Genomic DNA, 4,342 nt, shown 5'->3' on the forward strand with positions numbered 1-4,342 from the left:
TAAGACCGATCATACTTTAGAGTTGATGCTGAGGGGCACCTGGATGGCTCAGTCAGTTAAGCATCCGACTTCGGCTCAGGTCATGATCTCGTGGTCTGTGAGTTCAAGCCCCACGTTGGGCTCTGTGCTGACAGCTCAGAGCCTGGAGCCTGTTTCCGATTCTGTGTCTCCCTCTCTCTCTGACCCTCCCCCGTTCATGCTTTGTCTCTCTCTGTCTCAAAAATAAATAAATGTTAAAAAAAAATTTAGAGTTGATGTGGAAAGCAGTTAAGAATTTTGAGGCTGGTGGGAGGGAATGAATGTATTTGCGTGTGAGAATGACACGAATTTTGAAGGGCCAGGGTCAGAATGCTATGGACCAAATTATGCCCTCCCCCAAATCACCTGTTCAAGCTCCAACTCCCATTGTAACTGTATTTGGAGAATGCAGGGACTTTATGGAAGTAATCAAGGTTAGATGAGGTCATAAAGGACCTTGTTCCAATAGGATCAGTGTTCTTATAAGAAAAGACAAAAGCGAGCTATGTGACAAGATGATATGTTAATTAGCTCGAACTGATGCATGTTCTTTTTCCTTCTTTCCCTCTTTCATTCTCATTTTCTCCACCATGAGGGGGCAACTGTCAGCAAGCCAGAAAGAGACCCCCACCAGGAATAGAATTGGCCAACACCTTGATCTTAAACTTCCCAGCCTCTAGAATTGTGAGAAAACAAATTTGTTTCTTAGTCCATACAGTCTATATAGTGTTTTGTTAATGGCAGCTCTAGTAGACTAATATAGTCCTTTTAAATTAAATTTAATTTAATTATAGTCTTATAATTAAATTATAGTCTTGATTTTTCTTTTGTATTGTGAGATTATACTTTTTCATTTGTTTTTATTACTGATTTGTGTATTCTTTATATAGGCTGGGGAACACTTGATTGTGTTTCACATACCTTCTCCCACTCCATGGCTTATCTTTTAACTCTCTTATGGTTAATTTTGATGAAAAAAATAATTTAAATGTAATTTTTGTATCTTTATTCTTTTATTATTGTTTTTCTCATTTTTTTAAAAAAATTTAAATTTTAGTTAGTTAACTTACAGTGTGATAATGGTTTCAGGAATAGAATTTGGTGATTCATCACTTACATACAACACCCAGTGCTCACCACAAGTGCCCTCCTTAGTTTTTACGTATCTTTCTATCATGATTAGTTATTTTGGAGTCTGTTTAAGAAGTGTCTACAGAGCACCAGGGTGGCTCAGGGGGTTAAGCGTCTGACTTCGGCTCAGGTCATGAACTTTCAGTTTGTGAGTTCCAGCCCCACATTGGGCTCTGTGCTGACAGCTCAGAGCCTGGAGCCTGCTTCGGATTCTGTGTCTCCCTCTCTCTCTGTTCCTCCCCACTTGTACTCTGTCTCTCTGTCTCTCTCTCAAAAATAAATAAAGAATAAAAATATTTTTAAAAAATAAAGAAAAGAAGTGTCTTTCTACTCTCAAGTCACCATGATAGTTTCTTATGTTGTGGTCTGTGTGCTAACATGGTGACCACTAGTCACGTGTGGTTATTAAGCATTTGAAATGTGGCTATCTGAACTGAGTTGTACTGTGAGTATAAAATACACATTTCAAAGACTTGGTATGAAAAATTAATTTATTAATACTAATATTATATATTGATTACATAAAAATTCTATTTTGAGTACATTATGTATACAAAATATTATACATATGCTATATATATTGAGTGCATTAGGTATATATAATATTATATGTATATATAATTATTAACACCTATTATAGCTCTCTTTGGTGTGGTGGAATTCATTGTCCATGAACGTTTCTATTCAAAATCTTTGGTCATTAGCATTTAATGCTGTAGTTTGGAAATCTGAGGTCAGTTTGACTTTTGTTCTGTCATGTTTTTCCTGGATCCAAAGATTTTCCTTGACCTTGGAATTAAAATTGTTCTCAAATGTGTTTATTTTCATTAATTTTCCTTGGTAATTACTTATATGCATTACTTGAAATTCAAGTATCTCCTCTGTTATAATTTCTATTTTTTCTGTCATGCCTCTCCTTTTGTAATTAATATTATGAATTTATCTTTTTTTATTCTGTTTTTTGTCTTTTTACTTTTTGCATATTTTAATATTGCATACTTATCTTTTGACCTCCGAGTGAATCATTCTGGCTTATCTTCTGTCAGTAATTTCATTTTCTACTGCATCCAAGATGTTCTTTGACTTAATTTAGTTTTTGTTTTTAATTTTAGCTTTTTTATTTTGGTCTTTTCATTTTGAAATAATTTTAGATTATAGAAGTGTTGCAAAGATAGTAACAGAGAGTTCCTGTACAGCCTTCACTGAGTTTCCACTGATGTTAACAGCTTACATAGCCATAGCACATTTATAAACATTAAGAAGTTAACATTGGGAAAATACTATTAACTAGATATAGACATAATTTTAATTTCTCCAGTTTTTAAACTAATATTCTTTTTCTGTTCCAAGGTTCAATTCATGATACTGCATTACATTTAGTTGTTATGCCTCTTTAGCCACCTCAAATCTGTGACAGTTTGCTGGTTTTTACTTGTCTTTTGTGACCTTGACAATTTTGAAGAGTACTTTGTAGACCCGTATCTTGCAGAATGTCCTTCGATTGGGATTTTTCTGATGTTTTCTTGTTTTACGTGTCGCCGGGGTTTTGTTTTAATCAGGTGTGGTAAGATATGCAGACATGGAAATGACTGCTATGAAGGAAGAGGTTTATTATTAGATTCCTGGAAATAGAATGTGTGGCATGCCAGGGAGTGCTGGCTACACGATGCAGGAAGCACCAGTTGGTCAGGAAGCAAGGGAAGCAAGTCTAAGAGGTGGGGTGGGAAGAAACATGGGCAAGAGAAATTATTGTGGTTTCTGTGGAAAGGAACGGGATGCAGGAGAAGCAGGCTCAGAATGGGCTCTTTTGAATAATTTCAGTGGACTCTGGGGCATAGGGCCTGTCTCCAGTTATCTGGTACCTGGCCCTGGGATGAGTGGGCAAGTGGACAGTGGTCTAGGGTATGAGAGCCTGATAGAGGAGGTGGTGGGGATATGAGCTCTGGGTTGGTTGGTTTTCATATGAAAGGTACACTAGAAGGGGAGTCCTTTATTTATCTCTAGGAATTGACCAGCCCTGGAAGGGGGACCCTCTAGGGTTAGTAAAACCTTTAAATATCAAAACATCAAAAAAAGGAAATAAAAAGACATGATTAATACATTTCTTATGATTGGACCGAGGTGGTCTCAATTTAGATGTAGAATTAGCAACCATGCTTTTCATCAAAAAATCTTTCCTGATTTCAGAATACTCTGTTTTCATTATTTACTAGTTTGAGTATCTCCCATATCTTTTTGAGGAGTTGGAGCTTTTTAAAAAACATTTTTTTAATGTTTATTTATTCTTGAGAGAGAGAGAGAGAGAGAGAGAGAGAGAGCACACCAGCAGGGGAGGGGCAGAGAGAGAGGGAGACACAGAATCTGAAACAGGCTGCCTGCCATTAGCACAGAGCCTGTTGCGGGGCTCAAACTCAGGACCTTGAGATCATGACCTGAGCCAAAGTTGGCCACTTAACTGACTGAGCCACCCAGGTGCCCCAATAAGTTGGAGCTTTTAATGATTGTCTTATTCTTGTTGCAACTTCATTTTGTAAGAGAAGTTTACTTCCATTCTTCCACTTTTGTTGAAACAATGTGTTTTTCCAATGATTGGTGTCTTCCTTTCACTACTTGGTGATCCATACACAAAATTGTTTGTATAGTATTGAAAACAAGATGGCTTCTATAGCAAGTTGTGTGGGTCTTTATCCAAATCTTTCCTTCACATGTAGAGGGAAATGGAGATGTTTATATTTGATGCGTTGTTGTTGTTGTTGTTGTTGTTGTTGTTTAAGCTATAAAAGTGCAGCAGCACATTGGCCAAGGCCTGCAAGTGAATTTACCTGCAATGGTTTGGATTTCTTCTAAGTTTTCCACAATCTGATTTTTTTTTCTAGAACTATATTGCTGGTAAATTTACCATGTTATTTAAAAGAAAGTGTGAATCAAATTTAAAGCTCGTGGAATTATTAAAATTATCATTTTATGTGTTGTTAGGTCCGGTTCCCTAGATGCAGTCTGAGATGGCAAGTGATTTATTGAGGGAAGGCTGGGGCATGAATTGCATTGCAAAGGTTGTCCTGCATTGAGGAAAGGAGACTAGAAGTTTGCACCCCTGCATCAGTCACTGTTTGTGGATTTCCCACGGGGGCAGGGAGTGGGGAGGCAGGGTGTAACTCTTGGGGTGAGTCTGCTTCCATGTGTTGAGGACAAG

The sequence above is a fragment of the Neofelis nebulosa genome, chromosome 14, assembly GCF_028018385.1.
Source record: "Neofelis nebulosa isolate mNeoNeb1 chromosome 14, mNeoNeb1.pri, whole genome shotgun sequence".
Taxonomy (NCBI): Eukaryota; Metazoa; Chordata; class Mammalia; order Carnivora; family Felidae; genus Neofelis; species Neofelis nebulosa.